The sequence below is a fragment of the Sorex fumeus genome, unplaced genomic scaffold (assembly GCF_029834395.1).
Source record: "Sorex fumeus unplaced genomic scaffold, SorFum_2.1 ptg000047l, whole genome shotgun sequence".
Lineage (NCBI taxonomy): Eukaryota > Metazoa > Chordata > Mammalia > Eulipotyphla > Soricidae > Sorex > Sorex fumeus.
The window spans coordinates 43316622-43340260 of record NW_026606104.1 but is presented as its reverse complement, the minus strand read 5'-3'; the positions used below and the strand labels follow the sequence as shown (position 1 = coordinate 43340260).

At 55.2% G+C, this 23639-nt stretch overlaps 1 protein-coding gene and 1 long non-coding RNA gene across 2 annotated transcripts in view; one reads left to right on the top strand and one right to left on the bottom strand.

Moving 5' to 3' along the window:
- SLC9A1 (solute carrier family 9 member A1) overlaps positions 1–23639 on the top strand; it is a 45913-nt gene that overhangs the window by 9616 nt on the left and 12658 nt on the right. The window lies entirely within an intron of this gene.
- LOC130031370 (uncharacterized) lies at positions 9773–12735 on the bottom strand. Its single transcript, XR_008793684.1, has 3 exons — positions 12286–12735; positions 11298–11406; positions 9773–9905 (listed from the first exon to the last, which is right to left on the bottom strand). It is a non-coding gene; the product is annotated as an uncharacterized LOC130031370 (long non-coding RNA).

Here is a 23639-nt window from a genome sequence, read left to right as displayed (position 1 = left end):
TCTGTTCACACTGGTGCAAGGGACAGGCTGGCTGAAGTCAACCCCAGGAGATCAACAAGTACCTTCCTGGAACCAAAAAGAGAGAAACCCAGGCCTTACTCACTGTGAGCTTAGGGGAAGAATAGCGGAATGGACAGACCTGCAGAGGCAAAGTTCAGAGGCCAGAGCTGTCCTGTCTCCCAGGACAGGGGTGGTTAGGAGCAGCTTGTCCCAAGGAGATGGAACTTGAATAGGTCTTGAAGCATGGGGAGGAGTTATATCAGAGGCAGGACCAAAAGCCAGACACCCTTAGTCTGCACCCCACAGGAAGGAAGCCCCTTGAAGACAGTGCCTTGCTTTCTGACCTGCCTAGAACGGAGGAAGGAAGTTAATGTGTGAAGACTAATTTCCTTATAGAGAGAGGATTCATGGGAAGGCTTTGGGGATTAGAAAACCAGTTTGACTGCTCAGAGGGCAGGGAGAACACGGGTTGGCGAGGCTAGGTGCCAGACGGAGTGCCAAGGAGCTTGGCTGAGTGTGGAAGGTAACGTGAGGCACGTCTTCAGCATCTGCCTGCCAGCTGCGGGGGTGAGATTCATGCCCTCCACTCCCTCGCTCAGCCTGGCTCCAAAGGAGGGTCGGCCACAGACCCGCCCAGGCATGTGGGGTCCCTCAGGAATGGCCAGGTCTGTTTGGTCTGCCCTCAATTTGTGTAAGTAAAAGTGAGATACCAGAACTTCCTCAGGGAGCTGCCAAGAGCCCTAATTGAATCAAGCTTTTCCCGGGAAGATTCCTCAAACCATCAGCCACCCCTGTGACTGTGAATTAACGAGACCAGTTGGCCATAAACCATGCAGAGGACAATCTCATTCGTTTATAGCTGGACCAGGGCGGGTTGACTGGCTTCTCTGTTTCCCTCTGTGTGCGTGTTGCGGGCAGACTGGGGCCAACACTCCTTTCTGTAGTGCTTTTATTTCTTCAGTATGAATAAATGAAGCATGATTATGATGGAAAACAGAACAAACAAAAATAAAACCCAACAAAAGGGTATTTAGGTAAAAGTCAGAGTCCCTGTCTCTTCTGTCCCCAGCAGGTTCGACTGTTGACTTTCTTGCCTGTTGACTTTCTTGCGCACCTTTGCAGAAATTCTCTTGGCAGCCAAGTGTGAAAGGAAGAGGGCAGATTTAGGTTTCACAAGGCCATTTGTGTAAAGAAAAAGCCAGAGACTGGGAATGAGGACCTGAGAGCTGGCTCTTGCTGTGCCTTTTTCTTGCACATTGACCGATAGTAAGTCTTACTTTGCCTGTCTGTTGGTTGCAGATCCATAGGAAGTCTCTCTGGGACTTTTTTCTGGCTTGGTTTGGTTTTGGGACCACACCCAGCTGTGCTCAGGGCTTACTCCTGGCTCTGTGCTCAGGGATCTCTACTGGTGGAACTCTGGGGATCATACACTGTGTCCGGGATTGAAACAAGTTTGAGATCATGATCATCTTTGACCCAGTTTAAGGTTATGGGGTTCAATAAATGCGCCTGCAGAAGGTTGGCTCTCTCGTTGGAGAAAGTAAGACAACACACAAGAAGAAAGAATGAGTAGGAAATTGTTTGAATTGAGGGAAGCCTTCCTGGAGGAAGTAGTCTTTTTTTTTTTTAAATCACCCTCAGACAGTTACAAAGATGGTAATTATTGGGTTTCAGTCATAACAGTGTTCCAACACCCCTCCCTTCACAAGAGTACATTTCCCACCACCACTGTCTCCAGTTTCCCTCCTGCCACCTCCAGGAGGTAGTCTTTTTAATTTTACCACACCCAGTGGTACTCAGATATACCTTCTAGCTCTTTGCTCAGGGGTCATTATGGTGGTGCTCAGGGGACCTTGTGGGACGGGGGGCGGGGGGTTGAATCTGGATCTTCTGCATGCAGAGCTCTTGTACAAACCACTGAGCTCTCTCGCCAGCCCCAGGAGGTGGTTTTGAAGCTTGGACCAGGTAGAAAAGAGGAAGTTCATTCAGGAGGGATTGCATAAGAAGGCGCTCTGACTTAGGCAGGAGCTTAGCAAGCTGTTGTTCTACAGTTCGCTTTCTAAGGCTCTTCCTGAGTCCTAAATAGTATTTAAGGGACCCACGGATATCTACCTCTGCCTGCAAATGATCTCTGTAGACATTTATATATGTTTTAATCAGCAGGAGACCCATAGTAGCCACAGATTCTGAGAAGGATCTAAGGTCCCCCTGAAAGATTTAAAACATCTATCTTCATGTTTTCAGAATTAGAATAGGGCAAGGAACAAAGTAACTTAATCTTGAGATGAGTGGGGTTTGCTTGACATCCACGCTATAGGACTCCTAGGGAGCAGAAAAGGTGAAATAGCTAGAGAAGCTTTCTGTTGTTTTTGTTTGTTTCTTTGTTTTTTGTTTTGTTTTGGGGCCATACCTGGTGGTGTTCAGGGGGTTACTCCTGGTTCTGCATTGGGGATCACTCCTGGCAGTGACCATATGTGAGCATATGGAATACCAGGATCAAACCCAGGTTGGCCACATGCAAATCAAACTCAGTAGTATCTCTCCAGCCCTGAAAAAAAGCTTTCTGGATTGGGGGAACCATGTAGACCCCCATCTCTTCCCTCCTGCCCCCCCCCCCCCGCCTGGTGTAAGCTGGGAGGGTACCAGCTTCCTTTGCCCCGGGTCTCCTGGGTTTCCATGGTGAGTTCAGCAACCCGCCCTTTTCCCCAAAGTGCCCAAAGCCCAGACTCCTCAGAGGCTCTGTTAGGGGGGATCAGCAGAAACCGGGGGAGCTGCTCAAGGGGACAGCCTCTGATGTCACAGTACGGCAACCCTGATTGGCTTTTCCTGTTTCCTGAGGAGGGGTGGGGGGCACATCTTCTGCTCTCACCCTGCTTGTGGAAGTGAAAGAAAAGATTACTGTACCCCTAGATGCGATAGCACAGCAGGTAAGGTGTTTGCCTTGCACGCAGCCCACCTGGCCAACCCAGGTTCGATTCCTCCGCCCCTCTTGGAGAGCCCGGCAAGCTACTGAGAGTAACTTGCCCGCACGGCAAAGCCTGGCAAGCTACCCGTGACGTACTTGATATGCCAGACACAGTGACAGGTGTCACAATGGAGACGTTACTGGACCCGCTTGAGCAAATCGATGAACAATGGGAGGACAGTGACGATGACAGTGAGAGTGACCCCTAGGCATTAGAGGCAGAGAGAATCTTGTCACGGTCTGTGGCTCCAGGTCCCAGAGAAGAGCAGAGAGGTGCTGATCCATCTCCTCAGTTTCCCCTGCTGGTCCAGAGCCGAACATGAATAAACTACAGAGGCAGAACTTCTTTGCTCTGTGTTCTAACCCCAGGTCTCCTGGGATTAAGCGGCAGGATCAGGAGGAGGGGGCCTGGTCCTCAGCCTGGATGTTGGTCTCTAAGCAGTGGTGACTCAGTAGAGGCTCTAGGATCAGGAAGAGGGGCTCTGTGCCGCAGTGTCCATCGGGGAGCTGTTCCTCTCAGGCAAGCCTTTGGCCTTCAACACGTTCACCCTTGCAGGGGGCAAGTGCAAGGCTCCAGACCTCTTAACTGTCCCAGAGGCCGGTGGGGTTCCTCCGACCTGTCAAGACTGGCACAGGCCAGTGTTGAGCCTTGGTGCTGTGCTTTCTGCAGCATCTTTGCCATCAGACTGGGGAATGAGGTCCTACCACCAGGGCCCACAGGAATCTGGATGCTCTACCAGGGAGGCAGGATGCCAGCATGAGGCCAACCAGCTCAGCTCACCTAGCTGTGCACAGCTCAGGACTCAGGTTACAGCATGCTGGCGGAGGGGAAGGGAGGAGAGGGGAGGGGCACTTAGCTGCACCCACCTGCCCCTCCAGGCCTGCCGGCTAGGAAGAATGAACACTAGAGGAAGGAGCTCTGCTTCTCCAGGAGCTCTGTCACTGTCCTCCCATTCATCAATTTGCTCGAGCGGGCCCAGTAATGTCTCCATTTTGAGACTTGTTGTTACTGTGTTTGGCATATTGAATACGTCACAGGTAGCTTTCCAGGCTCTAGGACTGGAGAAATGCCAGAAAGATGCAGTAAAAAGTGACTGAGTTTCAGGGTGCAGGTGGTATTATTCAAGCAGAGGCTAGAGGAGGCAGAAAAGACCTTCCCACCAGGGAGGATTGTGGGGTGATCATCGAATTATTTTTGTTTATTTGGGGGCCATACCTGGCCATACTCAAGGTTACTCCTGCCTCTGCACTCAGAAATTACTCCTGGGACTGCTCAAGGGATCATATGGGATCCTGGAGATCGAACCTGGGTCGGCCATGTGCAAGCCCTTGTACTAGCTCTCTGGCCCCTGGGGGTGATTATTGAACAAGCTTTGAAGGATGGATAGGATTGAAATGACATGTTCTCAGGACTGAAGACTTCTAGAAGTTTCTACTGGGGACAGACCTCTCTGAGTTGCCAAGGAAGTTCCTAGAACAGACTTCTTTGGAACATAGACTTTGCATCTTGATGGACATGGGTTCAGATCTCTGCTGTCTACATCTTGGTACCACTTCATGTTTTCCACTGCTTTGCGTCATGTGGGGGAAGTTACTTCTCCTCTTTGAGTCTCAAGTCAACCATTGACAGCGAGGGGAAATAATACCGGGCAAGGATGTTGGGCAGGATTTTTTGAGTTCTTGTGTCAGGTGGGGTGCCAGAGTTTGTCACATTCTTAACACAATAAATGGTGCCACTTAGGACCCCCTCCGGGATCAGGAGCCCTCAAGGAGCCTAGGGGAGAGAATCAGTCACATGCACAGCTGACTGTGGCCCAGCTGAAGCCAAGGTTGGGCTTTCCATGCCAAATCCGCTGCTTTTCCTCCTACATCAGAGGCATTTCCCCCACCTCGTTGGAGCAGCAGACTTTGCACTTGAAACATTTAATGAGCAAGGCACGTTTTTTGTGTATGACAACTTGATGTGCCGCTTATAAGAGCACTGAAGTTTGCAGAACAGATGATGGCTTTTAAAATAGGCCCAACTCGGATAAGGTGCCAGGTGAACTGAGCCAGTATTACAGGGAAAAGATTTTTGCCCCTTCCTAGCTACAGCAGCTCATTATCTGAACCTTGGTTTCCCCAATCAAGAGGATAATATCTGTCAGCACTTTGTAAGCGCCCAGAAGCGGGAGTCGCCCTGTTCTGGTTGCGTTAAAGAAGGTGGAGTACAGCCCCGGAGGATGTTTTAGGCGTATGGGCCAGAGGGCACTGGGTCAGGGCAGTTCTGGGAGTGGGGTGAGGGGATTGCAGAATAGACCATGAGCGGTCTGAGCAGGAAGAAGGCTAACCCTGCTCAGCCCACATTGATCTACACTGATAAATGCTGGTCTGAGACCAAAAGACAAATCACTCTTAACAGCCTCACTGAGGCTGGAGTGGGAAACGCCCAGTTTCGGGGGCACACGAGGAGTTGAGAGCAGGGGTTTGGGGAATACTTCCAGAGCGTGGAGCCAGAGCCTCGCTGTGACTGGCATTTGCAGAGCTCACCTGGAGGGAGGCTCTGGAGAAAGGCACAGAGACCTGAGTGAGGCCCAGAGCGCCTCCGATAAAGCAGAACCATTAACCTTTGCTTTGGGAGCTCCACCCCTTCCTCCTTACCCCTAACACACTTCGCCCACCTGCCTGGCTGCCTTGCTTCCTGTGGGGAGGTGAATTCCAGGGATGGGTGGCACCAGACGCCAGGCTGCGGCTGTGCCTAGGGCACCCTCCCCTGACTTGGAGTGGAGGTTATCTGCCTTTATCCAGCCCCAGCGTCCTTGCAAAGCGAAACAGGGAATGATTAAGTGCTTCATGATGCCGGGGCCAGAGGGCTTTAGGAAGGGGGTGAGAGGCCTCTGGCATGAGTGGGGTGTGGAGCCTTTAGAGGTGCCTGCATGTGACCGTCTCAGAGCAGGGGCGGTTTGGGCAGCCCCCCGAAGCCCTGAGCAGAGGTGTGATTGGGTACCTGGGAGGATGCCAGGCCAGCTGCGGGGGATCTGGGCTGGACTGGAGCGGGGGGTAGTCTGTGAGGAGGATGGTGGGGTAGGTGGGCTGGGCAGGACCACCAGAGGGGGTAGTGTGGCCGGGGCCTCTGGCAAGGAAAACCTGTTACCTCACCATTGCCCGTGCCCACCTGCTCTCTCTCTCCAAGCCATGAGTGTCCCTAACCTGCTGACCCCAGTGAACTCTGGAACAGTCCCCGGCTCCACTCCCCTCTCATCAAGCCATGACACAGGGACGTGGGTGTTCCCTGCTGTTTGCCTCTTGATGGTTTCTTAAGTGAAATTAAGAGTGAAATCTAGGAAAGGTGCAGCCCTCACTTCTCCTCTGCCTCTCCTCTTCTCTTTTTTTTTTTTTTACTTCTCTCTGTCATGCTCTGTCCCCCCCCACCCCCCTTGGAGATGCAGGGATCGAACCCAGGGCCTCACACACACAAGGCAAGTGCTTGCTAAGCTACATCCCAGCCTGTGCCCCGATGTTTACACACACACACACACACACATACCCAACTCTCAGCATCTTTCTGGGTTCCTCAGCCACCCGGAGCCTTACTGGGCCTGTTCCCCCTGCTAGGCCAGCTCCTTCCCACAAGCTTCAGTCAGATGTCACCTCTTCACTTCACCTCCCAGAGCCCCCCCCCCCCCCCCCGCCCACCCAGTGCAGTATTTCCCCCTCTCATTTCCTGCATGTCCCCGAGACACTGCTCTGGGCGCTGTGGACACAACGAGGAGCAGGACGAGGAGACTCCTGATGCTCGTGTCCCGGCAGGAGATGCTGGAAGGGGCCACAGCGCCAGGCCGTGACAGGGTTCTCGTAGAGAGGAGTGAGGGACTCATTGGCCCAGGTGCTGCGGTCTCTCCATGGAGCTAAGGTTTAGCTGGGCCCACCAGGTGGGGCCTGCCTTTCAGAGACCCAGCGCCCTGCGGGGAAGGGGTTTTTGAGGGAGCTGGAGTGGGGTGAGAGCGGGCAGATGAATTGTGGAGATGAAGAGAGGGCAGGGCTCTGAGCCTTGGGTCCACTCACATTCTCAGTGTGGTGTGGTGCCTTCAGGGGCTCTCAGGCTTGGGGAGGGAGGTGGGGAGCGGCCTGGCAGTGGGAGGTGGTGGCTCTAAATTGGCTGGCATAACCTGGAGAGAGAGAGAGAGAGAGAGAGAGAGAGAGAGAGAGAGAGAGAGAGAGAGAGAGAGAGAGAGAGAGAGAGAGAAGACAGGAGGGCGTGCAGGGAAGGGAGAGGCTGAGCGGGACGCCAGGCTCTGCTGGACTCCTGCCTCTTCTGCCCGGGCCCAACGCCTGCAGGCGGGCAGTCACCAGACCAGTCATGTGGGAGGCGTGGCACCGCCAAGCACCAGGTCCTGGCAGGCCTGTTCCCGGCCGATCCCGAAGATCCCACGTGGCCTGGGGACTCCAGACCCAGAACGGCAGATCTAGAGTGAGAGAATACGGCCTTTATCGCTGGGCGAAGACCCAAGGCTAGGCCCCAGATCAGACCATGTAATGGAAGCGCCCCGAGAGTTAGCAGGCAGGAGCCTTCTGTCTCCTGATGGGTACGGCTGGGAGAGCAGCGGGCTGAAGGGGCTCCCAGGGATGACGGACTGTGCCTGGGCCTTGCCCAACACCCTCATCTTGCTGCGGAGGAGGAAGCAGAAGGCTGAACGGAAATGACTTGCCCACAGGCATAGAGGGGAGTGGCAGAGCTGGGCTGAGCGGGATGTCCCCCTTGCCCGTACAAGCCCTCTGCCAAGCCCCCTGCCCCCCTGCACAGCCTCTTCGGCAGCCCCTGAGCACCTCCTGTGTGCCAGGCAGACTGAGCTGAGCGGGAGGCGCCCCCCTGCCCCCGCAGTGCTGCTGCTGGTGTGGGAGACAAACACAGGATCTGCCCCCTCCCTTCCCTCATACCTCCTGCCCCTCCCCAGACCTCAGGCTTGCCCTGTCTTCCCCCCACCCCCGACCCAGGGGCTTGGCACCCTGAGGCTGTGGGCCCCCACATTTCCTGCTTCCTGGCCCTGCTGAGAGTGCCCACCTTGGCCGTTCTCCCTGCTTGGGACTTGGTGGCTCAGGTCATTGGTGCTCCCAAGCTAGCCTAGATACATTTCGGGAGAGAAGGTTGTTCAGACAAAGCCCACAATTAACACTCCTTAGCGCCACCAAGACACCCCCCACCCACAAGATTCCCCTACTCAGCCACAGCCTGGCCAATGACAGGGGCCCTCAGGTTGTGTAAATAAATACACAGCTGCTTCCTTCTTCACTGTTCTTCAGATTTAGTGCTTGTGAAAAGACACATTAAGGAGAGATTAAACTTTTTTTTTTCTAAAATAAAAAAAAAAACCCAATAGCGACATGGAGCAAACTGCAGTGTAGGTCCTGTGCTCCTCGATTCCGGGGCTCTTTCCGAGAGCATGGGGGGGGGGGCACCAAGGCGAACAAGGGGCCAGACAAGAGAGCCTCAGGTTTCATAGAGGGCCTGGGACTCTGCTGTAGGTGTGGGAACTGCGAGGGGGCTGGCGGGGGAGGGGGAGGAGGACCCGGGACCCCAGGCCATCCTGCTCAGGATGAAGACTGTCCCGGCAGGTGGAGAACGGCCCCAGCTCAAGTTTTTCCCCCCCTGTGTTCTTGGCTCCAGGGATTTTCCGCCTCCTTTCTCTGTGGGTAATTATCCTTCCTGAGAAACTGATCAGATGGGAAACTGCAGGCAGTGGTTTGGAGCAAGGATTGTGTAGGAGTGGGGGCACAGTAGAGAGGATGTAGCAGGAGGGGGGGCTCCCTGCCAAGCAACAGGAGGTGGTGCTTTTGGAGGGGGAGGGAGGGCAGCCTGGGCAGGGCGGGAATTTAAAGCAGGGAGTGGGTGGCTCGAGGGGAACCGAGTCTCTCCAAGCCTCACTGTTCCGCAGGGGACCTAAGGGGACAGTGGAAGGCAGGGTGACCCAGTGGTTAGAGGCAAGCCCAGGTGCTGGGCCAAGCTCAGGCCTGTTCAGCCATCACGTGGCCTGTCCTTACCTGAAACCCCCTCACCGTGGGTCCTGGCCAACAGGTGGGTGTTTGTGGGCACCCTCCTAACACAGGACTCTACTCCGGCCCCCAGCTTCTGTTCATCCCTGCCAGTTAAGCAGCAGCCCTCAGGAGGATTTTGAGGCAGCCTGGCTTGGTAGGTGTGGCAGGTGATGGAATCACAGCTCTCTGCAGGCCTCCAGCTGTGCCTGGGGCTAAGACTACCTGTCCAGAGCCTGAATGGCAGAGGTCAGCCCTTCACAATCCTCAGGGTTACCTGCCAGCTCTATGGCCTTAGCCTGCTTATGTCATGCATCGTATGCACGCCCGCCTCACTGGTACTGATCTGAAAGTGTGATGCTCAGAGATTCATCACACACTTCTGCATCCTTTAATAACTGTGGAGATCACTGTGGAAGACGTCTTGTCTGTGTGTCCCCTAAGTTCCCGTCCCAGTCTGTAGCCCACACTCCTGAAATAGCCACTGCCTGGAACTTCTGGACAGTTGGTTTCCCTCTTGTTGTCAAGAAACTGGAGTCAGGCTTTGCATGTACCATGGATCCAAGAGCTTCCACTGATGCCCCTTGACTCAGGGATTTGTTCTTCTGGTCTCTGGACAGCAGTGCTTTGTATGAATCCTAGTCTTGTCTTGTTGACAGGGATCTGGGTTGATTTCCCTGGTTTTGACGATGATCAGCCAAGAACAAACACATTTCCCACATTCCATGGGATGTGGGAAAAATTGAATGAGATCATCTATTACAGTGTGTTTATTTTATTTTTGGTTTGAGAGTTGATCCAGCAGTGCTCAGGGGCTCCTTCTGCCTCCATGCCTCGGGGGTCACTCCCAGCGGTGTACCAGCATACCATGAAATGCGGGAACTGAACCTGGGCCTTCTCCATGGACAGAACGTGTCCCGGCACAGTTTAACTATGAGTTTTAAGTCAGAGCAGGTGATCAGGAAAATTTCCCCATTTTTTTAAAAATAAAATTCTTGTCATACAAATTTCAATGGGCTGGAGCGATAGCACAGCAGGTGGGGTGTTTGCCTTGCAAGTGGCCAACATGGCCAACCTGAGTTTGATTCCTCTGTCCCTCTTGGAGAACCCAGCAAGCTACCGAGAGTATCGCGCCCGCATGGCAAAGCTTGGCAAGCTACCTGTGACGTATTCCATATGCCAAACACAGTAACAGTTGTCACAATGGAGACGTTACTGAGCCCGCTCAAGCAAATTGATGAACAACGGGAGGACAGTGACAAATTTCAAATAAGCATCATTCTCCCAGGTTTTGTTGTTGTTCATGAAAAGGATGAAAGGGGCCGGAGTGATAGTACAGAGTACAGTGGGTAGGGCGCATGTGTCATCCTGTGTGGTACCCAGAGCTGGCCCGGAGTGATTCCTATGTGCAGGCCATTCTCAGGCATGGATGAGGAGGGAGGTCCTGCACCGGTCTAGGCTCCCCCTGTACCCCCAGACTGGGTCTCTTTTACTTCCCCAATCCCTTCCTGCCACCTGGGAAACCCATCCAGGACCCCTGCCCCTTTCCTCACAGGCAGATGAAGACCACGGCCCCGGTTGGGGTTCTGATTTCTGGTACAGCGTTGGACTCTCCTGAGCTCTGCCCTCAGGGCTCTGCAAGAGGGGCCACCAGGGATTTCCCCTCAGCCTGTGAGATTATGACCTCAACTGAGGACAGAAAACTGAAAACAGACTGGGACGTTCGCCCCAGGGGTTAAGGGTGTGTGCAAAACATGATTCCACCTGACCCGGCCAGATCTTTTGTGGCCTCAGAGACCCGAGCAGGGGTGGCCCAGGTGGCCCACGATACTGCAGTGCCAAGCACTGCATCCTCAAGTCTTGGCATTGAACCATCCAACGAGGGTAGCTGAGTAGGACTGGGAGTGGCCTCCAAGCCCCCTGAACACTGCCTGGGAGGGTCCACCCTCCCAAAAAACACCTCAGAGATTAGAAAAACAGACTGGCCTGGGTTGGGGCCTTTGTCTACCTCGCCCTGCTTCTCTCCAGGAAGAATTTGGAGTGATAAGGTGTTCATGGGACCTGCCCAGTGTTTAACCACCACATGCAGTGCCAGGCACACCCGAGGGTCCTGGCTGCTGGTGCCCTTTCGGGTCACCAGGCAGTGATAGGGGCCTGGGCAGGCCCTGTTGGTTCAGGAAATGGTTTGGGGAGGGGCTTTGGGCCATCATATGTTTGCAGGGTGAGGTGGTAACACGTATTCTAATGACCGTGAGCGGTGATATCACAAAACTCCCACACAGGGGCTGAAGAAATAGTACAGCAGGTAGGGCACTTTCCTTACCTGCAGCTGAACCAGGTTAGGTCTCTAACATGCTCTCGTGTTCCCTGAAGCTCCACCAGGAGTGATTCCTGGGTGCAGAGACTGGAGTAACCCCCCGGAGCATCGCCAGCTGTGGCCCAAACACCAAAAACAATTTTTTTAGAAAAGCACAAAAACGAGCAGGTGATGCCTGACCCCCTGTCTCGTGGCACACGAGCACTCTGCCTCTGTCATCGCAGGTGGTCCTCACTGGACCCCATGAGGTGCTTGAAGGTAATAAACCAGGACGCTGTGATCTGGAGCGGTCAACCAGCTACTGGTGGCACCAGGCAGCCCTGGGTGCTGGAAGGCCAGGACGGTACTGTGAGGTTCTCTGGTGTTGTCCGGAATGTGGCCAAAGTGCCCTTTCCATTCTGTGGAACTCACCAGCAGTCACTTCTCTACAGTGTTGCCAAAGCCCGCCTCTGAGCCGAAAGAAGGGTGATCCAGACCATCCTTGCGGCTCAGCTCCTGGGCGACCCAGGTGAGAGACACCCTGGCAGAGAGCAGAGGGCAGCCCCCGAGGCAGTTTCCTGGCCTGAGCCCTGTGCGGCCCTGTTCCTTCCCAGTGAGGTGGCCTTGGCCTTGGTTTATCTGCCTCTCCGCCTCAGTTCCTCACTGGCTCTAGGTAGTTGAGGGCCCAGGAGCCCCCTGTCTGTCATTGCATCCCTACCTCACGCCGAAGTAGGCCTCGGAGCTGACCAGAACTCTCTGGAGTGCCAGGCCCGGCCCTGGCTGCTCCCCTAGCCCCTGCCTCTGTGTGTCACACACATACAGGATCACCCAGCAGAAGTGCTGCTGATAGACTTTCCCAAATCCTTCCTGGGCATGAGGCAGCCCTGTGGGAGGGTCCAGCTCTGCCTCTGGGATCAAATGCCAGTTTTGTTGGTTCCTGGCTGGGCGCCATGGGGCTAGTCCTCTCAGCCCAACCCAGGTCTCTCTGCTGGAAAACGAAGATAAGGGTGCTTACCTCTCGGCATTGCAGAGGTTCCACGAGAAAGCACCGAGCGTGGGGCTAACACGTTCCACGCTGGCCTGCAGCTGGAGGGCTGCACTGGCCCCTGCGGCAGCTGATGGGCACCAACCAGAGCCTCTGCAGGCCGAACCCAGGCCAGGGAGGGGCCACTGGTGGACTCCCTTGGTGGAAGGGAAGTGTCACAGTGAAGATGGGACGAGGAAGAGCCGTGGAGGACTGGCTCGGAGCAGGACTCCCGGTGCCGCCATCCTCTTTCTCCGGGGCCTTGGCCAAGTCCCTGCCCCTCTCTGGGTTTCCTTCTTGCATCTGGAAAGATTGGACTGGAATGGCCCCGGAAGGCCCTTCCTCCTCACTCCTCTGACTTCGTGCTGTCCCTCCTCTCCCTGCTGTGAAGCCTGACCTCCCTTTGCCGTTTCTTGCGCCCTGGCCGTCCTGGCAGCGGCCCGCAGCTGTGTCCTCATCTTTTCTCTGCAGTGTCCTCTGAAGGGCAGCCTCCTCTGAGCATGCTCGGCTCTCTAGTTACTCAGCGCCTCTTCCAGCTGACCGCTCCCCCAGGGAGGGAGTGGAGGCACGGACCCTCCAGGCGTGCCTTCGGGGTCTGTGACTTGCACCTTCTTGTAGGAGAGCCCGCCCTGCCCCTTCTGCCAACCTCGGGGACCCTACTGCCAATGTGTCAGGGGACCTGAGTCTTCATGGCCTGGTCTCATCCACAGGGGATAAGAAGCAAGTTTAATGGTGCTCCTGAGACTTCAGCATCTTCTCTGCCTCTCTTCAACCTTCCCCTCGGCGGCCCCTCAGCTTCTCCTCAGCCTCCCCCTGTCATCCCTTAACCTCTCCTTCAGTCTTCCCTCAGTCTCCCCTCAGTCTTCCTTCAGCCCCTCCTCTGACACCCCATTAGCCTCCCCTCAGACTCCTCTAAACCTCCCTTCAGCCTCCGCTTAGTCTCTCCTCAATCTCCCCCAGTCTCCTCTCAGTCTCTCCTCAGCCTCTCAATCTTTCCCTCAACCTCCCATCATTCTCCCCTCAGACTCCCCTCAGCCTCTCCTCAATCTCCTCTCAGTCTCCCTCAGTCTCCTCTCAGCTCTCTTCCGTCTCCCCTCAGTTTCCCCTTAGTCTCTCCTTAGCCTCCCCCTCAGATTCCCTTCAGCTTCCCTCAGTCTCGCCTTCTGCTTCCCCCAGACTGTGTGGACCACCCCAGGCCTGTCCCTTACACCAGCTCCCCAAGGAGCTTCCTTTGGTGCAGGTCCCCCTCTTGCTGCGCCCCAGCTATGAGTGACCTCTGCCCTACCCCTCTGCTGTCCAAGCTCTGTTCATCTGACAGCGAGCCCTAGAAGGAGAACCCAGGCCCCTGCATCCTCCCGGCTTCTCTACTTTTCCTCAGAAATAGGCTTGTCACAACCATGACTGTGGTTGGGTTTCGTTTTGTTTTCATTGTCCTCTGAGTGTCTTTGCTTCATAGATGGGCCCTGGGCTGTGGACATTGCTTCTAGGGGAAGGGTGTGGGGCCGTGAGGTGATTTGCCAGAGACCAGAGAAGTTGGTGCTCAGAACAGGGGTCAGTCCCATCAGACAAAGACGGGCTCCCTTGATGGCCACATGGACTCTCTCCCTGCTGTGTTCCTGTTCCAGACAAGGACTGCGCCAGTCAGACGCTGGGGGGGGGGGGGGGGGGGGGGGTGTGGATGGAGGTAGTGAGTGTGAGAATCTCCAACTTTGTCCAGCAGCGGAGTGTGTGGGTCAGGCTCCTGACCCCCCAGTGGGCCTGGGGGGTGGGGAAACTGAGACCCGAAAAAGACAAGAGCTGGGTGAGAGCACCTGGCCTGCCAGACTGGCAACAGGTTTTATCTCTTGGAGGGAGGGGGCAACCTGGTCTCTGGAGACCCTGGGAGGCCTCAGCCCCCCTGCTGGGACCTGCAAGGAGCCACCCCCTGGAGCCTGTGTGGTGTCAGCCCCCTGAACCCTTGCTTCCTTTCTGAGGCACCCACAGGCAGGGCTTTCATACTTGCCCCTGGTGAGCGCTCTCTGCTGGATCTGGCAGGCCTGCCAGCGCGCTCTGAAACTGCCTCTCCAGGATATATTCAAGGCCCTAGGTGAGCACTTTACTGGGAGTCAGTGGTTCCCTATTTTTTGACCTGGCTCTGCTGCTACTCACGGGAGCATGGGTGGTTCTTTGGGCCACTCTGAACTTCCGTTTCTGTATCTGGTGTCTCCTGCCTTGCGTTTCAGTGAAGCCAGAAGAATGGCTGGCCGTTGACCATCTAATTATGTTTCCTTGCCACTTTTCCCTGTAATTAATTTGCATCCTGTAGAAATCCTCGGCCCGCACCACACTTGTCCTCCTGTCCTGCCTTTCCACGCACTGCTGCTTTGCCTAGAGGTCTCCTAGGATCCCATTCACCCTCCTTCAGATTCAGGCCAGCCACAGCTAATGTCCTCAGGCGCCGAGGGCCAACCCTGCGGGTTGGGCTAGCTCAGACAGGGATTCTGCGGGCTCAGCAAGTTTGGGTTGGGCCATGCCTAGCTCAGGGTCTATTCCTGGCTCTGTGCTCTGAGGTCTGTTTGTCAGTTGGAGATCTGTCAGAGTCATCTCTGTGCTATCTCTTTGGCCCCCAGCAAACCTTGATCCTAGCCACTGGACAGGCTCTGGGCTATGGAGCATCAAAGACCTGTGGGAGAGGGTCCCTGCCCTTGAGCAAGGCCCGGAGTGGGAGGCCACCAGGCAGGGTTAGGGCCCAACTGCAGGACCTTGAGGACCCGCTTCCAGACTTGTGACTGTTGGGTTTCTCCCTGGGGTGCCTCCGGAAGCCAGGAGGAGGGCTATTGTGCTCTCGCCCCTCCTTGGGGTTCCCTGTCAGCCTCACCCTTTTTCTCCCAGGGAGGAGAGAATTGCCCACTGCGCCGGCCAGGTTCGGGTGGGAGGGCTGTCCCCAGGCATGTGCAGGCCATGAGGAAATGGCCAGAATCGTGGACAGAGGATGGTATCCCCACCCCCATGGCTGAGGCTGCCAGCAGGTGGAGTGTGTCTGTTCAAGGAATGGCGGGGAGGTTGCAGAGGCAGCCAAGCAAGCTCTGCGGGAGTCCCGGGGTTGGACTGAGGGTGAGAGATAGGGGCCAGGGTGATTTGTGGGACAGGGGTCCAAGTACCTGAGTGAAGCTGGAGAGATGGGGACCGCTGCAGGAAGAACCTGCATGGGGGTGCAGACATGAGTGCTCAGCCGCTATACCTGGTCCCTGTAGGCTCAGCTTGTGACACACCCTGGCCACATCAGCCTCGAGTCACTCACCCAGTCCCCTGCCAGCCCCACATCATCTGTGGCCCACTGTGAGTGTGCTCTGCTCAGGCATCTTCTCATCGGTGACTTTCTGGCCCACTGAAGGTTACCCACTGCCCAGGCGCTTCAGGAGCTGGGCTGGCAACAGGGACTGCCGCCCTCTCCCAGCTGCCCACCGGTCAGTCTCCTCCCTCAGGCTCCCCCTGCCCTGCCCGGTGGCAGCTGGAAAATGGGACGCAGAGACCAGCTTTCTGCAGGGCTGTTGTCCTGAAAATGGCAGAGTCGCTCTCCTCCTGACACTGCTCCTGCACCGAGTACGGGTGTGGGGGAGGGCACCGGCAAGGAGTTCAAGCTGTGGACCGTGGGTGGACTTTGTTGTGATGCTTCCGAGCAAAGTGACTTTCACCTGGAAGGGCCACTCGCTCGGAGCATCAAGGATTTTATTCTGTACACTCAGTGCCAGTGTTCTTTGAAATTTGCATTTAGCAAATGACACCCTACCCCCACCAAGCTGAAAAGAAAGGAAGACGTCAGCTTCCCACGGCTCTCAGGGCTCTGGAAATGGCGCTGTGCCTCTTGCTTCTTCCCCCCAACTCCAGGTATGGGTGCCCCAGTGCTTGGAATGTCTGCCCCTGGCAAGTCCCGAGAACAGTCTGGCAGGAGGTCACAGACAGGGACAGGGTGTGTATGTGCGTGGAGGGGTGGGGTGGGGGACAGGCTGGGAGCCACATTCCTGGGGTGCCAGGAAAAGAAGGGAACTTGCAGCCAGATGAATTCCAGGTGCTTCCCCCCCCCCCCGCCCCCATGATTGAAATGCAGGGAACCAAAAGGGGTTCTTTGCAAGGGAAGTGATTTAGATTTTTCTAATGCCAGTGTTAGCCACGGGAGTGGGAAAAGTGGAAGCCAGAGCTCTCTGGTTACATGAGCAGTCACAGAGGCCAGGCCTGCGGGGACGCTGTGTGGAGGACCTCAGGGTAGAAGAGTGCAGCCTGCCTCCCCGCTGAGCCTCCAGGAAGGCCCAGGCAGGACAGTGAGCTCACCCGCCCCCGCCCCGTGGTGGTGGGCAGGGGTGGGGGAGTGTCCACGGGGTCTGACCCTGGCTCTGGGCCCCGGGGCCATGTAAGTGGTCAGCCCTTTGCTGTTCCTTTACTTGTTTTGTTGTTGTTTGTTGATTTTTGGTCACGCCCCACTCAGGTGCTCAGGGCTTACTTTTGTCTCTGTGCTCAGGGATCATTCCTGGTGGGGCTCAGGGACCCAATGGGGTGTCGAGGATCAAACCAGGGTCAGCCATGTGCACAGAAAGTGCCTTACCCACTGTACTATCCCTGCAGCCCCTCTTACTTACCTTTAAATAAGGCAGTAGCACCTAGTACGTTAGAACAAATGAATTCAGGGGGGATGCGATAGCGAAGCGCTTAGCGCAGCCCTTGCCCGTGGTCACAGCGCACTGCGCAGGCTCCACTGTTGCCGCAGAGTTAACATACACAAGAGGACGTTGAGTACTGTACTGTTTCCATTGTTGGCCAGGGGGTTGGAGATTGTATGGTGGGTATAGGAAGCAGGAGAATCACTAGATTATTCTCCTGCCGAATTTGTTGCCAGGAAGTTTCAGCTGATCCTGATTTCATTTAAAATCATCAAACAGGGCCATGGAGCTCAACAGGCTGATCACATGCTTGCTTATTTCCCATGCAGCAGACTCGGGGTCAGTCCTGACCTTGTCTGGTCCCCCAAGCACAGTATGTATATTGTCGAGACCTGCTAGAACCGTGGCCCATGGGATAGAGCACAAGCCTTGCTCATACAAGCCCCTGGGTGAGATGCCCAGCATCCAGCACTGCCCTGTGTGGTCATGGTGGCCCCCGAGCACCCCAGTAGTGGCCTCACAACAGCTAAAAAAAGAAAAAAGGCAAATCATGAGGCCGGAGATACAGTACAGTGGAAGAGCGGTTGCCTTGCATGTGGCTGACCCAGGTTTGATTCCCGGCACCCCTAGCCCACCAGGAGTAACCCCTGAGCACAGCCAGGTGTGGTTAAAAACTAAATAAATAAAATGGCCCAAGTAGCTGGAGAATGTTCTTGTCCTTCCTGAGACTCAGGGGGATGGTGGGCCACGTTCTCATACTCAGTGGTAGGATGCGTGTTTTATTTGTATGAGGTCCTCACACCCAGAACACAGTCTCCAAAGCCGACGTGTAGTACACTGTCACCTTGCTGGGCCTCCCGCCAGCCACGAGAGTATTTGGAACCAGAGGATAACCCCACCCCGCCGCCCTGCTACCGGGACTGGCTGCCTGGGGACCGCTCCTTTGCCAGGCCTGCTAGCCTGCTGGAGTTCTGTGTCTTGTCAACACGCAGGGACTGTTTACTGCCAGCCCCAGTCTCTGTCGCTCCCCTCCCCCCCTGTGAGTCATCCCTCACCTCCCTGCTCAGGGACTCTCCATCCAGAGCCTTCCTGTGGGGGCGGGGAGAGTGCTGGGCTGAAATGCACCCAACACTTGTTTATGGGAGCCCAGGAACAGCGGGGAGGGGAGGCTGGCCCGGCACCCGGAGGTGGCGAGCTGGAAGGGGTCTTTGAGACCCCCCGGGAGAGGAAGGCTGGTGGAAGAAGAGGCAGGGTGGGCGCAGGGCCTGGCTGCAGGTCGGGTCAGGGGCATTCAAGGCCAGGCCGGCAGCATCAGCTCAGGCCCTTGGTAAGTCCCTTCTATGGCCAACTTGCCCCAGCCGCACATCCCACAGCGTCTCCTTCCTGGGCTGGCTCCTGGCCACAGGCCCCGGGCAGACTGCTGAGAGGGTCTCTCCATGCAGGCGTTCACATTCTTCCCCACCCTCCAACTTGCCTCCCACCTGCAAGAAGCACCCCTGGTTCTCCTCGGCCCACCTTTTTGAGCTGCCTTCAGCTGGCATCTACAAGGAGTGCCCCACGTGCCACCCCCTCCTCCCTTCTGAGGAGAGCCTGACTCGGTTGGGGGGCTGTTCAGGGAAGACTTCCCAGAGGAGGTGGTACCTCCCCTGGGGTTTGAAAGGTGGGTAGAAGTTCCAGGTACAGGTAGATCTCCCTGTGAGTACACAGAGATGGGAGTCTGGTCCCCAGCCCTGGACATCCTTCTGATGGAATGTCCTGCGGTGGAACGGCGTCTCCGACCCTGCAGACTCCGTCATTCGCCAGCCTCCTGGCCCGCCCCCAGCACAGCCTTGCTGTAGTAGCCCTGCCTCCTCCGTCTTCCCTGAAGCTGTGCTGGTGTTCCGCATGGCGTCCAATGCCTGGGTTCTCACACACAGGGAAACCGAGCTGAACTTTGATGGTTTGGGAAGTGCAGTTCTGCACCTGGAACCTGGCTCTGGGTCTCCTGTTTTGAGGCTGGGGGCAGCATGTGCTATATGTGCTCTGGGAGTTTTTCAAGAAACTCCTTCCCAGACTTGAAGTTCCCGAGGGTGAGACCCTGACTCCCTGAGAGGTGGATGGAGACAGACGTCTGGGGGAAAGATGGGGCAGGAAGGCGGAGAGCCAGTTCTTGTGAGGGGGATGAGTCTTCCAGGTACTACAGCAGATTGCTTGAAGGCAGAGTGTGGGGGAGGCACTCATGGGCTCCCATTCCCATCCTGTTGATCCTGACAGGCTGTTTTCTTGGCAACAGCCAAGCACAAAGGAGGCAAGAGGAGGCTGGGGTACTACTGACCTGGACTCCCTGGCCCTCTCTGCACCTCGGGCAAGGCACTTAGCCGCCCTGAGCCTCTGGGTTTTTTCTTCTCCCATTTTTTGGGTTTTCTTATGGTGCCAGGAATTGAACCCAGGACCTCACGCGTGTGAGGCAAGTGCTCTTCCTCGGGGCTACATCCCCAGCCTGCGCCTCTTTCTTCATTACTTCATTAATCTTCACCTGATGGAAACAGGGGAGGCTTGTGAACACTCCCTCAAGGCCCAGTGCACCGGATGCGCTGTGTGCCCCATGGGTGCTGTCCCATGGGTGTCAGAGGCTGTATCTTTTTTGGGGGGTGGGGGTGGGAGGTCATGATGCCCATGATACTCAGAGGCTGCACCCGGCTCAGTGCTTGGTGGTGGTAGGAATTGAACCCATAATTCCCACATCCTGAGCATGTGATCAGCCCCCTGAGCCGTCCCTCCAGCCCCGGAGACTGTATTTTAAAGTGAATCATGACCAAGTGAAGTCCCATGGAGTGAGCATTTTAAATTTACATTTTGAGGGGAATAGCACTATACTGTCATCCCGTTGTTCATCAGTTTACTTGAGCGGGCACCAGTAATGTCTCCATTCATCCCAGCCCTGAGATTTTAGCAGCCTCTCCTTACTCATCTTTCCCAACACTGCCGTATTGGAGGCTCTTTCAGGGTCAGGGGAACGATACCATTATTGTTACTGTTTTTGGCATATCAAATACACCATGGGTAGCTTGCCAGGAGCATAGGAGGGGAATATAGGAGATTGAAACCAAAGCATCCTGTATGAGAAACATGCACTACATACACACACACACACACACACACACACACACACACACACACACTTTGGTCTGTTTTTTGGGCCACACCCAGTAGTACTCAGAATATACTCCTCACTCTGTGCTCAGGGACTACTCCTGGCAGTGTTCAGAAGACCATATGTTTTCTGATGATTGAACTTGGGTTGGCCTCCTGCAAGGCAAGTACCTTACCTACTAGATATATTAATATGTCTCTATATATCTGGCCGGTTACATACAGATATATTAATATTATTATCATTATTTTACTTTTTTGCATATTTATATGTGAAAATATTATTTATTATTATTTCACATATTTCATATTATGTCACTACAACTTCCCTTGGGGCGAGTTAGAGAAGAGAAACCGAGACATAAAGACACATTCGTAGGTGCTTTGCTGCATGAGTCTAACATACAATCTCACATTCCATCTCCCAGCACATACTTCCCTGTGGGTGTTGGCACAGGCTGGGAGGGCAGCCTGCCTTCTTGTCTTTGGTTTTCAGTCCGTCGTTACCCATATATCGGGGTACTTATGCTGGGTACTTCTGTTGAGGATGCAGGTCTTAGAATGCCTGTTCTTTGGCTTACTTGTCATAGTTCCGCTGCTCCTTCCAAACCCAGTCTACACAGGCCCTGCTCTGGGAAACATCATCTAGGCCTGCCATCTCGGAGTTCCTCTACCTTTCTTCCCACACTTTATGTCTAACTTCCCAGAGTGCTCTCAGTTCATGAGAGCCAAGACCGACTCAGCGCTGGAAACTGAGACCCGGAACTCTACAAAGTTCCCACGCTCAGGGGTTGGGGGCTTAAAGCACAGAGACAGAGGAGTGCACCCAGGAGACCCTGATAACAGAGTGTTTCAGGCTTTACTTGGGTTTGGAAGAAAACTGTGAAGATAATAGGGGCCGGATGTAGGTCAATTGTAAGGCCCAGGCTTCAAATGTGTGAGGACCTGGGTTCTATCCCTGGTACTTCCCACAGCCTCCCTCCCCCACCCCCCACCCCCGGCCCTCAAAAGTAAATAAAATAAGTTAGCACTTTTTGCTAATGTTGAGTGCCAGCATCCTTTGGCACTTTTTTAAAAATTAATTTTTTAATTTTTTAAATTTTTAATGAATCACCATGAGGTACAGTTACAGAACTTTCATGATTACATTTTAGTCATACAATGATCGAGTCCCCATCCCTCCACCAGTGCCCATTCTCCACTATCAATGTTCCCAGTGTCCCTCCCACCACCACCCCAACCCCCCTGCCACCTCTGTGGCCGGCACATTCTCTTTCATTCTCTCTCTCCTTTTGGGTGTTGTAGTTTGCAATGCGGATACTAAGTGGTCATCATGTTTGGTCCTTCGGCACATTCTTTACTCTTCCTCCTCTTGCACTCCAAAGCCCGCTGTGACAGACTTCACACAGGAGGGTAGGAGAAAGAAGGAAATTTGCCCAAGGTCATCTACCTTGTCGTTGGCTATGCCCCGACCGGAACCTGGGATGGTATGACGAGCGCCACGTGCTCGCCCTGCATCTGCCTAGGATCCTGCTGAGCCTGGGCTTGGGTCTGTTCAAGTCTATTTCTCTTCCTCTCTGGTTATAACCAACACCAGTGGTGGAAGAGTCGACAGAGAAGAATCAGAGATATATTAATATTCTTATCATTATTTCAGTGTCAGTTGTAAAGCCAGAATTGGAGCCCCTCCCCCAGTAGAGGACCCTTCTGCCCTGCAGAGCCCAGGACCAAGAGCACAGCACACAGACACCGCCGGGTCATTCCCAGCTTCTGCCCTAGCTGTGTGGTGGAGACCACATGCCCCTCTAGGCTGGGCTCCTTCAGGAAGTCTTCCTGGAGGGGCACAGGCTGAAAACAGGAGGGCTTACTGGAGAGCACAAGCTTAAAGCGAGGAGGGATTTCCCAAGATCTCTTTGTTTTATTTTTGACAGTTCCAGGGGAAGGATGCAGGGCCTCAGGCATACACGACATCCACTCTCTTTGGTCCACATGCCCGGCTTCCAAGGGCTTCCTGGGCCAGTTGAGTGGGAAGAGAGCTGTGGGCACTTTCCCTGGAGAAGCACCTGTGGAAAAACTGCCACCTCTGGCCCTTGGGGAAAGCACTCTGGGCCTCTGTGGTTCTGGGTCGACTTTCCCCTTAGATGCAAAATAAAAAGAAAATCAGGGCCAAGCAAGAGAGCGGCCCGGTGCATGGGCTCCTGAGTCAGACTTCAGGATGCGAATCACTTACCAGCTACGTGACTTTGAGCAAGTTCTTAACCTCCTTGCACTTCAGTTTCCTCTGTCTAACGAGGAGGTGGTCACTGAGACACCCCCCTCCTGCGCCGTGGTGAAGTGCATGGACACGAAGAGGCCCCGGCAGGACGCCATAAACTGGAGTGCTGGAGGTGTTGCCTTTCGGAGTGCTGCTGGAGCTGGTTGCTGGGGCAGTTGAAGAGGGAGTTCAGGAAATGGAATCGTCGGAGTCCCTGGGGACCTGGCCGAGTTGCAAGCCCCAGAGCAGCCTTAGGCCTGGAACTAGGGCGCAGAACCCCTCTGGAGTCCTGGGTCCCCCATGACTGGGCCCTGGTGGGCCCATGGAGGCTTCTCTTCCTGGCACTCCCGCCTGACTGCCAGGGCTGGAGCCAGACGTGGGTGTCAGGGTGGCCAATGGCCCAGAGAATGAGGGAGACATGGGTGTCTGTAAACAAGACGCTCTCCTGTGGTAAGCAGGGGACCGCCTCACCCGCTCCAGGTTTGGTGAAACATCTAGACTCTGTGTATGTAGGGGGGTGTGGTTGTGTTTGTGTGTGTGTGTGTGTGTGTGTGTGCGTGTGTACAGAGGGTGGAAGAACAAGGGTACAGAAGAGATTGCAGGCGAGTGTGCAGAAGTGAGCACGTGTTAGTGTGTGTCAGAAGATGTGTGTGGATGCATTTGTATGAGAACATGCGGTGTGTATCAGGGTGACATGAGTGCAGGAACCCCAGCACCCCAATTTCCTGACTGAGATAGACCGAGACACACCCCTTCAGCCTCCTGTGTGCCCTGTGCCTGAGGGGTGTTGAGCCGCACCCTCCTCTCCCCTGTTCTGGTGTGTCCGTGAATCATCATGGTACCATGGTGGGCCCAACCAGAGCCGTACCGGGTTGCAGGCACCTTGGTCTCCTGTATCCCATCCAGGTGTGGGTTCTGCAGTTGATGCTAAAGGCCTGGGCTGCACCCCTGATTCCACCCTGGTGACATTACCCCAGCTACAAGTTTGGGCCCCAGAAGTTTTGCTTCATTTCCTGGCATCTGCTCTGCAGTTGGGGCTGGGGCCCCACTGCACCCCTCTTTGCATGCCTGGTGTCAGCAGGCTTCCTGTACTCTGAAGGCACTTGGGGCTCCAGAGGCGTGTGGGCGACTGGTAGAATTGGGGTCTGGAGAGAGGACATGCCAGAGCAGGCCCACAGGCCCCCGTGTCTGCCAGAGCCTCACACCCACCCAGCCTTGGAACCTTGGAAGCCGAGAACCCAGATCTCTCCCTCCCTGGTGCCTCACCTCCCCTGCTCCCAGCCCGCGATTGAGGGTCTTCTGCTCTCAGAAAGGCAGGGCTGGCA